Raw genomic sequence first — 12247 nt, forward strand, 5'->3', positions numbered from 1 at the left:
CAGTGTCTTGAACCCAAGATGTTGCCAAGCAAAGTATGTCTCCTATCACTTGAACTTAAAGACAGATTTCTAATACCACTTAAGTGTCCAACTATGTTGCAAGTTAACCAGGTAAAAAGATCATATTTTAAAATGCAAACTAGTTTATCTGTAATAATCTCTTTTTATTGTATTTAATTTTTAAGTATTCTAAATTTATTTTATTTTATTTTTTATTTAAACCTTTTTTGGGGGGCACACCCATTTGACGCTCAGGGGTTACTCCTGGCTATGAGCTCAGAAATCGCTCCTGGCTTGGGGGGACCATATGGCATGCCAGGGGATCGAAACGCGGTCCGTCCTATGCTAACGCTTGCAAGGCAGACACCTTACCTCTAGTGCCACCTCTCCGGCCCCACTTAAACCTTATTTTAAAACCTCGTGATAACAAAGTTGTTCATGATTGAGTTTAAGTCTTACAATGTACATCACCCTTCATACATGAACATTTTCTGACACCAATGTTCCCAGTTTATCTCCCACCCAACCACCCCCGCCTGCCTACTGGGCAGGCATTTTACTCTTCTTTCTCTCTATTTTTTCCTTTTAGACACTGTGGTTTGCACTATTGTTACTGATGTGGTACCATGCATATCACTTTATCTCCATTCAACACCCAGTTCTTGTCCAGAGTGATCAATTCCAACTCTCATTGACATGGTGGCCATTTTTCTACCCTAACTGCACTCCCCCATCTTTGTAGCAAGCTTTCTACCACGGACTGATCCTCCTGGCCCTCATCCCTATTATTTATGAATATCATTGCCATACTATATTTTGTTTTTGTTTTTTTTATTTGGGGTCATACCCGGCAGTGCTCAGGGTTATTCCTGGCTCTACACTCAGAAATCACTTCTGGCAGGCTCAGGGGACCATATGGGATGTCAGGATTTAAACCACTATCCTTCTGAATACAAGGCAAACACCCTATCACCATGCTATCTCTCCATTCTCACCATACTATCTTTATTTTGTCTTATATCCCACAAATTAGTAAGATTATTCTATGTCTATCCTTTTCCCTCTGACTTTCACTTAGCACAATACCCTCTTATTATTTTTTATTAATATACCATGATTTACAGAGTTAGTCATAGTTGAGTTTCAGGCATACTGTGTTCCAGCATCAACCTCACCACTGGCATCCATTTCCTTCCCCAGAGTCCCCAGACTCCCTCACTCTGCACATCCACCTTAGTCTGTCACTTTGACAGCCACATTTTTAACTTGGGTTGATGTGGTTTGGAGCCCCCATTCTGGTCGTATTGGCACTGTGGTTTGAGGATGTGGTTGCACCATCCTCTACAACATTCAGCTACCCCAGGCCCTTAACCTCTGCTCCACTATTTCCTGTCCATTTGTAATAGTCTTTTCCCTTAGTCATGATGACGTTAATAGAGCATAATAATTAAATGGTAAAACTACAGAAACTGTCACATTGCTGAGGAATACCCTTGCTTCATTTCACTCCATCTGCCCACAGCACAATATTATATGAGACAGAAATTCTGCAAAATTGAGGGAAAACAGTGCTTCTGCAAAAATAGCAGATTTAAAGGTTTTGAGCTGCCAATCACTGGTAAGACCTCTCTGGCATATAAACAAAAAACAGAGAAGGTTACTTTGTTGTTTTTTTCTTTTTTTTTTAACTTAATGCTGAGTTTTGGATCATCCACAGATCATGAACCCCCAAATGGTTTCTTGCAGACTTTTTGAGAAACCACAAAAAGTAGGAAAGCATGTTGTTGTCAATAAAATATCAACTTTTGACTGTGTCCAATTTCAATAAAGGTCCTTACTTTCCTTAGCAGTAGAACCACTCAGCCTCAGAAACTCATGGCCAGATAATAGGCCAGAGGATGTCATTTTATAAAATTCAGAATAATCAGCTTACGGAATCAAGAAAATAATATGATATAAAAAGATTCCCATATGGGGGAGGCTGAGGGGCTTGAGGAAGAGAATTCAAAGATCCTTTGAATTACCAATAAACCATCTAAACGGATATGCAATTTATCTTTTATGGACCATATGTCTAAGGAGTCCATAGTCAATCCATGTTGTTCAATGGTTAAGAAAACATTCCGCTCCTAGGAATATACCCTAGGAACACAAAAATACAATACAAAAATCCCTTCCTTACACCTATATCCATTGCAGCACTATTTACCATAGCAAGACTCTGGAAACAGCCAAGATACTCTTCAACAGATGAATGGCTAAAGAAACTGTGGTACATAAACACAATGGAATATTATGCAGCTCTTAGGAGAGATGAAGTCATGAAATTTTCCTATACATGGATGTGCATGGAATCTATTATGCTGAGTGAAATAAGTCAGAGAGAGAAAGATGCAGAATGGTCTCACTCATCTATGGGTTTTAAGAAAAATGAAAGACATTCTTGCAATAATAACTTTCAGACACGAAAGAGAAAAGAGCTGGAAGTTACAGCTCACCTCATGAAGTTCACCACAAACAGGGATGAGTTTAGTTAGAGAAATAACTACTTTTTGAACTATCCTAATAATGAGAATATACGAGGGAAATAGAAAACCTGTCTAGAGTACAGGCGGGGATTGGGTGGGGAGGAGGGAGATTTGGGACATTGGTGATGGGAATGTTGCACTGGTGATGGGTGGTGTTCTTTACATGACTGAAACCCAAACACAATCATGTATGTAATAAAGTTGTTTAAATAAGAAAAATTAACTTAAAAAAAAAAAAGAAAACATTCCCTGGCCCTATGCATAAGGTTTTCTGAATCTCCGGACTGAAGCCCTTCCAGTGGCTTAGAGAATATTCGAGGAACATCCATAAATCGGAAAAAAAAAGATGCTGCTTATATAATGTGAGTGCGCACCCACTGGCATTTCCCTTTGAGTTCTTTGCAACTTGCTTTCCTCCCACGGAATCTCAGCGCTGCACACTGAGAATCTGGGCTTCTGCAGGGGACAAGCCAGCTGGGACTTGGTTAGAGTCTGACAGTGCTGTTACTAACTTCTGTCTCTCGGCTCAACTGCCAATGGGAAGGTTGTCACCTTAACCTGGACTGGTCAAAAACTCGAGATTCAAAGTTCAGGTGATTATTTGGCTTCAGGAAAGAGCAGACGCCCCAGGCTCTGGCTCCTGCTCCTTTGGCTCTCTGGATATGTAATAGTTTTTTTTTGTTTGTTTTTTTTTTTTTTTTTTTTAACAAGTCCTGATCCAGTAGAGAATTCCAGCGCTTTTTAATTAAGCGAGGATCCGGAGCCCTCCCTCTGAATAATTTACTGTAACTAGACCCTGGAGGGTAATGCTTGCTTAAACAAACAAGGATTGACTCAGACACCCACTTCTAAATATTAAGCAACAGAGCGGTTCATAATTAAAAGAATGTCTGGCTCCCTTAGCTGGAATGAATGTTTAGATTTCGGCCACAGGTACTTAACACGAAGTTAATGGAGTATAGATATTCAAAGGAGGGGTAATTCGTGGGTAGGAAAGGGGGTGTGTTCTGGGAAGTAAGAAAGATTCTGTCTTTACCCCAAGCTGAGGATGCCTGGCAAAAAATGAGAGAGAAGCAGGGAGGGAGAAAGGAGAATAGGAGGGAGGGAGAAAATTGTCTGCCCCAGAGCAGTTAGAAGAGAGGATGGGAGGGAAAATGGAACATTGGTAGTAGGGAATGTGCACTGGTGAAATGTGTTAGACATAGTATGACTGAAACTCAATCAGGAACAACTTTGTATCTGTGAGAAAAAAAAATGTATTATGAACAAACTTGTAACCATGGTGCTAAATAAAGTAATTAAATTTTAATGTTCACTTAATCATGAATCCACTGTTTCACTTTGCCCAGCTTGGTGCATAAAGACCTTTCACCCCTCACCTATGCGATGGGACAAGTCTCCCAGGTCTCCTGTTCCTCAACTCCCCAAATCAAGTGATCTATTGAACCCAATATGATGGGCTAGGACTAAAATTAGAGTTCTGGGGCTGGAGAGATGGCATGGAGGAGGGCGTTTGCCTTGCATGCAGAAGGACGATGGTTCAAATCCTGGCATCCCATATGGTCCCCCAAGCCTGCCAGGAGCAATTTCTGAGCGTAGAGCCAGGAGTAACCCTGAGCGCTGCTGGGTGTGACCCCCCCCCTAAAAAAATAAAATAAAATAAAATTAGAGTTCTGCATAGACTCTTTCTGTGTGTCTCACTGTCTCTCTGTCACTGTCTCTGTCTCTGTCTTTCTCAGTGTTGTTCTAAACTCCAACAAAATAAGTATCCAAGTCAAGCGTCCCTCTCAGCACTACTCTCGCAGGACATTTGTGTCACTTTCCAGGAATCTCAAGAAAACAGGAGAGAAGGAGAGAAGCCCTCTGTGGAGTCCTAGATGTGAGCAGAGTTCCAGTTGCAGGAAAGGCCTAGCAGGTAACTCACACACACACACACACACACACACACACACAAATACAAACACACATACACATATACACATAGGATTTCAGCTGCCTTCTTGCTCCCAACTCTGGTTCATCTGATGTGTTGACTTTTCCACATGGACAAGACCCCAGCACTGGATCTCATGTGGCTTCTTGAATAGCCCACAGTACACTAGGTTAATTCACTCAATCTTTGCAAGTATCCCACTGTGGAACAAGATTATCATTTTTTTTTTTACTCACTCACATGTTGTCAGGCACTTGGGTTGTTTCCAGATTCTGCCCATTGTGACTATTGCTGCGATGAATATAGCAGTACGGAGGGCTTTTCTGCAGTGTGTCCTGGTCATTAAATTTTAGAATTTTTTAAGAATCTTGCAAGTAAGAAAACAGCAACTGGGATCATTCTGAGGTCATCTGCCTCCGCACCTTGGAGAGAAACTGTACCCAGGTGAGGTCCGCCAGCTGTGAACTGCTGGAAAATTTTTTGCTGGGAGGCCTGAGTACTGCAGACCTGAGGCAGGACTGAATTCCCATCACAACCCCGAGCACAGGTGCATGACCTTCTCCCTAATAGCAGCCTGAAACCCAAGTTTAGTAACTTGCCATCCACTGAGAATTCATCAGGGCAAGAAGACTATGCTGGGCTGAATTGGGTGCAGCTGTCTACTCACCTTCCAATAACCCATCTTTCTGTCTTCTTGTCAATGCTTTCCATAGCCATCCAGTACCCCATCTTTCTGTCTTTCTTCTGGTCAACACTTCCCATAGATAAAAAGCCCCCTTTTTGAGGTGCAACATCTTGAGGTGTGGGATAGCACAGACTGAGCTTCCAAAGACCAGTAGTTCCAAGAACAGCATCACTCAGTCAGACTGTTTCACTTTTAGATTGTCTTGTTTTCTGCTTTAGGGCCATACTCTGGGGCTGGAGAGATAGCACAGCAGTGGGGCATTTGCCTTGTATGCGGCCAACCCAGGAGGGACCTGATTCTATTCTCAGCATTCCATATTGTCCCCTCAAGCCTGCCAAGAGCAGTTTCTGAGTGCAGAGTCAGGAGTAAATCCTAAGCACCGCTGAGTGTGGCCCAAAAACCAATCAATCAATGAAAAACGAGTTTCTTTCTGGCTCTATGCTCAAAATTCTGCCTAGGAATATTGTTGGCTACATAAAAGGCAAGCAACTTAACAACTGTACTATTTATCTCTATGACCCCTCATTTCTTGATTTAAAAAGACAAGAGACCTTAACTTACATTGAGTTGATGATAATTCACTAGGACATCTGCAACAGGTAGTCCCAGAGGCATTTAAGCAGTGATGGGTCATTTTAACAAACCATTGTCTGGGGCTCATTGTCTGGTCAAATATGGCTCTACATGTTTATATGAAGACCTGTTTTATCCAAGCAGAATATTTAAATCAATATTTTGAGTAAAGAAATTAATATTCATAATGTAGGTGAACATTAAACAGTTGAAGTAAAAAGTCCAAGGTCTTTCAAAATGGAAGCAATTCTGTCTCAGGACTGGATCCTAGTTTGCTGCCCTGTAGAATCAGTAGACACAAGCATCAATTCTGACCAGAATCCCTGCCTTTCATCCCACCTGTGAATGCTGGGTGTGCCATCCCTTAATATAGAGGCAATCATAAATAAATAAATAAATAAATAAATAAATAAATAAATAAATAAATAAATCAGAAAATAAATGTCTCTGGTCAGTGCAATACATTGACAGATCGATACCATAATATTATGCTATGAGAGATGTCCACAAGTGATAGATTGGCAAATAGATAAATCCAGACTTTTGGTACCATTTCTTAATTCAATCCCATCTAATACAATAAACAACATAAGTTTTAGCCTCTCTAAATCCTTTCATAGCTCAGTAAACAAATCCTGTCATGAAAAAAAAAATGCTCACACGCTCTAAATTTAACCTTCTGCTTTGGTCTTCTTGAATAATCCTCTTATCTTTATTTATACGCCTTTGCTTGATGCCAGCTTGGAATAATGCTGTTAGTTGGTCCCTGCTAGCAAAGAACGAAACTCCTAGCTTCCTTGGGAGGCCATTATCAGACATGAAACACCACATAGCTCACCCATTAGCCTTGGAAAATGACTGCTTTTCATGTAAGAGTTCTACATGTCTGTATTATTTTCTTTTTAGCTATTTTAATAGCCTTTCTAAATTTCTACTCCTGTTTTTTCTCTCCTTTATTCTGGGTGATTCCCAGGACCAGGTCAAATGTGACCCTGATGAGAACTTTGAAAAGAAGAAAATACCAGTGTTCCAGGTCCCAGGGGTAAGTTCCAAAGATCCTAGGCTCTCATTTTTACTAACACTGCTCTCGACTTTGCTTGTGTTTGCATAAACATTTAGTTATGTTGGGAGGGATGTGTAATTTTTAATGTCACCCAAAATTATGCAAGAGGCAAACATGGATCTGGTAACACCTTTGTCTTTGTATTCTTTGAGCATCTCTAAGCAAGATAAATAAGGAGTAAGGTGATCAACAAGAAGAAAGAGGAATGCTAGGGATAACTTTGAGGAGCCAAAGTGATAGCACAGCAGGAAGGGCATTTGCCTTGCACATGGTCAACCTCAGTTGGATCTCCAGCATCACAAATGGTCCCCAGATTCTGCCACGAAGGATTCCTGAGTGCAGAGCCAGTGATCCCAAATTGTAAGATAGAAGTATCCAATGGCTCCATAAAATACCTTGTTTTCCACTTGGACTTAGGATTTAGAATTTAGAACTCTGATTTAGAATTCCTCTTCCAAGGGTCCCTTTTTTTCACAGGCTTCTTCTTTTTTATCCCTGAGCACCACCAGGTGTGGTCCCAAAATAAAAATTAATAATGAAAAAGAAGGGAAAAAAGGAAAGACTTTCCAATAGTTTCAAAACTTAATAATTTAATGAAAAAGATTTAAATCGAGTTTACCCAAAGCAAGAACACCAAGATCTGAGTAAGAATTACAGTTAAGGCTGGAGATAAGGCCAGACACTCAGAGCTTTTGAAAGATGGTATCTGAGAATCTTCCTGTGTAGAGCCATGATGAATGTCACCTCTGTATCATAGTCAAGGTGCATGTGAAGGCTCTCTAGTCTTATACACAAGTGTAACTCTGGGTGCTGTCACTTAGGATGGTCCCCTTTTCTTGTCATTCAGGCTGTGGTGAAATGAATCTGTATCCTGGAAACAAGCCAGTTCCTAAAACACCAGTTAGTTCCATCATGTCTGCTTTTCACTTTAGACTAGAAAATATTCCAGCTTTGTCATCCTGGTTGACCCTGAGGGGAAAGTTGTCTTTTGAAAACTGTATGGAAGATCTAGAAAACTCACTGGAAAAAAAATGAAAACTAGGCAGTGTGTTTCTGTCTATTGTCGTCTGTACTTGGTTATTCTTTTTCCTATATAAAAAACAATGAGTGTTGAGTCTCCATGTATCTTTGTGAGTCTTGCAGGGGTGGAAGCTAATAGAGTCCACTAAGAGTCAGTCACAGTGTCCAAGAAAACATGGACACTGAGCACCAAGCAGCCAGGAGGAGAGAAGAATCACTGAGAATACCGTATTTTCCGACGTATAAAACGACTTTTGAAACAAAAAAAAGTCAACCGAAAATCGGGGTCATCTTATACACGGAGTATATCCTGAAAAATGTTTCAATATGCCGCTAAAGGAAACAAACAAACAAACAAAAAAATAAGGCCACAGAGTTTCCAAATCTCTTTCTTGGGGGCTCCCAAACAGTACTCAGGAGATCTGGGGGCCACTTCTGGCAAAACCCAGCTAACCGTGTTGGTGGTTCAGTGCTAGGGTCCGAGGATGGGGTGTTGTTTGGTTCATGTAGTGGGGGAGATTAACTGACGCCACCAGGGAATTGCCAGAAAAGGTGCCTATGATAAGGGACCAATCACTGCAAGGCTGCTCAGACCGCCTCTCTAACTCAGCCACTCCACGCAGGCTTTTTATGCATGCAAATTAGACAATGTTTTGGACCCGAATCTACACTGTAAAAAGCCTGCTCAGATTGGCCAAAGTCAGAGAGGAAGTCTATTACAGTATAACTTTTGAGCCTTCGCTTGTTATGATTGGCTCACTGTGGTACATACAGTTGCAGCAGTGTCTGATACAGCGAATATAGGCCTAAACCTATGTTTTAACTGCAAAATTAGGGGGTTGTCTTATACGCCCAGTCATTTTATATGCTGGAAAATACAGTAGATTGGCATAATGATTGGCAAAATAAAATCAGAAGTTGCAACCAGAATGTTTGGAAAAAATATTCTTTTTATTGATCATGCTTTGCTGGGTTTTTTTCTCTAGAAAACTCAGAGCAGCATCTGTGGATGAGGCTACTTCAAGAACTTATTTTGTCAGAGTCGTGATCATGTTTTGCTATACATATTTTTGTTTGTTTTGGGACACATCTGGCTGCATTCAGGGTTATTCCCAGCTTGGCCCTCAGAAATCACTCCTGTAAGGCTTGGGGACCATATGGTGTGCCAGAGATAGAACCCAGGTCAGCCACATGTAATCGAAACACCCTACCCCCTGTCCTATCACTCAAGTTCCTCTTGCTTTGCTTTTATCTCTGTAGTCTGCATTTAGGCCTTCATGTTTGACTATTGATTCATTAGTTTGTTGTATGTGACTCTGGAATAATTTTTGGTCTGGATAGGGCAGGCTGATCTTTTGGAAAAGCAATAATTTTTTTTGGAAAAGCAATAACAGTATTACAAAGATTCAGTCCCAAGAATTAGCCTGAAAGGGCCAATGCATTGGGTGAAAATATTCATCTGATAGCATATGTTGGGTGGAGAATGAAGAGGGACTGGAAATAGAAAATTGGGGGGGGGGGCAGAGAAAAGGTAAGGGGAGTAAAGGCAAGAGGAGGTTCAGAGGACAAAGTACCTTTTGGTAAGCAGCCTTTAATGATAAGTTAATCAACAATGTTGAAATATAGATGAACCAACTGTGGTAAATCCTATCAGGGTTTCTTCCTAATCCAGCCCCTGTAACTCTCATTACATCAAAAAGGGGTTTGTGATGTGCTTAGGGGTGGTGACCTTGGTTTGCAAACATCACCCTCTGTCATTCAGATGTACCCTCTGTAGGCACATGATTCTTAAGGGCAAAGAATCTCCATCTTGATCTGATTTAGAATGGTGACACTGAAGGGCATTTATGTGCCAACAGTCCACCTTGGAAAGTAGAATGAGTAAGCATACGTACACACACACACACACACACAGAGAGAGAGAGAGAGAGAGAGAGAGAGAGAGAGAGAGAGAGAGGATTTACTTTCTAGCCACAGTAAAGAAAAATCACCCTGCTGACACCTTGATTTTTTCTCAGGAAGATTTGTGCTCCATGTCTGATTTGCCGAATTATAAAGTAAAAGGCTTGTGTTGCATTAACTCACTAAATTTGAGTTATTTATGTTTTATGACAGTATCAGTAGGAAGCTACGATATTGGTCAAGGACACTAAAGAAGACCAGTGGGAATCTCAGCTTCTCCTACACCAGGGAGCAGAGCAGAATGGTAAGTAGCAACATGTCCATGAGTGTGGTTATGTGTTGGCATATGTGTTTGTGTGTGTGTGCATTATGTTCATGGTATATACTTGTGAGAAAATGCCTGTGCTACCTATGTGTCAGCCCATCTGCTGAAAAGAGTCCAATACCAATGGCTTACCCCTTACCCACCCAGAAGCACTACAATGTCATCTCAACTTGTCATTAAAGTGAAAGACAGTGTGATGGGAAACCTTCCCATGAACAGAGTTTTGGGGCAATGAACTTTGTCATTAACATCTATAGTAGAGAAATATCAGTGTGGGTTGGATACAGGTTAGTGTGACAGACATGAATGTCCTGATCATATCAGGTTCAAGAAAATAAGAGTATAAGTGATGAATTTAAGGGAAGCACAGTAGGGGCATGAGGAAGGACATACAAGAGCAAGGGGTACAGATTATAACAATCTCTCGCATGACCTACCACTCACAACACACTAAGCCTCATACAAAAATTTGTTCACTCCAGATATTGGCCTGTTTGAAATTACATTAATTGAAAACAGATTCTTCGAGAAACACTATGACAATGAGAGTTGGAAATAATCGCTCTGGACAAAAACTGAGTGCTAAAAGGAGATAAAGTGATAGGCATGATACTCCTTCAGTAACAATATAACAAACCACAGTGTCTTATAGAAAAAAAGGAAGAGAAAAAAAGAAAATTGTCTGTCATAGAAGTAGGCAAGACAAAGGCCAAGGAAGTGGGTGGGAGGGTAACTGGAGACATTGATGGTGAGAAATGTGCACTGGTGAAGGGTGTTGGACATTGTTTGACAGAAACTCAATCATGAACAACTTTGTCACTGTATATTTCATGGAGATGAAACTAAAGAATTTATTTATTAAAAATACAAAAAAAGAACTGAGCTTCTAGAGAACAGAACCTCTGCTGCCTGGCATCTGCAAACTAATTCTGTGCATTGAACTGGCACACAGCAAGTGCTCGCTGAGCATGCGGGGAGGGGATAACACGTTCCTTCAACACCTTCTTCGGGCTGTCATCTTGATTTCCTCCTTCCTTCTGTTTTATACATGGAAATAAAAGGGGAAAAAGCAACTGAGGGTGAACTTTATGCAGTGCACAAATCTCTTTCGCAGCCTAATATTAAACAAAACAAGCATGACCAGACAGACACTTTGAAGAGTCTATCTGGCTTCCTGTCCAGGCCTTGAGCCCATGGAAACGACAAGTGTCTGCTTGCCTGGTGACAAGGGGAGTCAACTCTATGCTCACACTCTCTTCAGGGACTCCAAGGTACTAAAAGTGTGCAATAATAAATTCATATTTATGTCTTAGCAGGAAGAGAACCACAAGCTTTTTTTAGCTAATAATTATATCAACCAGGTTGGCAGCCTGCGGCTGTTTTTCTTCTCCCCAGACAAGGTCTCTTACAGTAAGATATAAATAATGGCACCATGTTTGTAAGAGCAGAAAACCCACACGCACTGTAAATTTGTCATTGTCGCCCATCTGTGAGGACAATAAGTGCTTCTTGATTAAGAACAAAGAAGACCTGAGTAAGTTTATCACTAACCCGTCCTGTGTCCTGAATAAAAATCTTTCTACTGTTACTTAGACCTTGAATATCTGAACCAATTGGTATTTAACAAGATATTTTTAAAAAAAATATGGGATGCTTCACGAATTTGCATGTCATCCTTGCACAGGGGCCATGTTAATCTTCTCTGTATCTTTCCAATTTTAGTATATGTGCTGCTGAAGCAAGAACGTACAAGATGTTTTTTTAACTCTGCGACCATGATAGAGGGTAGGAATATGCATGGTGAACCTGGCTGTTCCTCTGTGCATCTACAGTTTGGGGATCAGGAGACATGAGAAAAGATTGTGAAGGGAAAGTCAGATTCTGAGGGTCGATTGATTGATAGGAACAATGATGAACTGATGGTATATCTGTGTTGAATTTTCCTCTTCCAGTGCTGCTCGGTATTCTCAAGATTCCTTATAGCACCCTGCCCCATGCCTAGAGAAGGAAATAGTGTTTATGAAGTTATAAGTGATAAATGCCCTCTGCAACACCTTCATGTCAGTATAAAAAAACTGAATTGGCACATTTTCCAACCCTTTGGAAACAAAACTTTAGTGAAACATAGTTCCTGAGAGAAATAGATGCTAAGCTCATAGTTTATAGATGACAGCCAGGGGTATGGATCATGCCCACAAGTGGGAAGTTTGGCTACTTG

General features: G+C 40.8%; 1 non-coding gene across 1 annotated transcript; it reads right to left on the reverse strand.

Annotated features, from left to right (window-relative positions):
* Positions 1–11668: 11668 nt before the first annotated feature.
* On the reverse strand, positions 11669–11771 carry LOC126003204 (U6 spliceosomal RNA). The gene has a single exon (XR_007493738.1). It is a non-coding gene; the product is annotated as a U6 spliceosomal RNA (small nuclear RNA).
* Between the last annotated feature and the right edge of the window lie 476 nt (positions 11772–12247).

Source organism: Suncus etruscus, chromosome 2 (assembly GCF_024139225.1).
Source record: "Suncus etruscus isolate mSunEtr1 chromosome 2, mSunEtr1.pri.cur, whole genome shotgun sequence".
Taxonomy (NCBI): Eukaryota; Metazoa; Chordata; class Mammalia; order Eulipotyphla; family Soricidae; genus Suncus; species Suncus etruscus.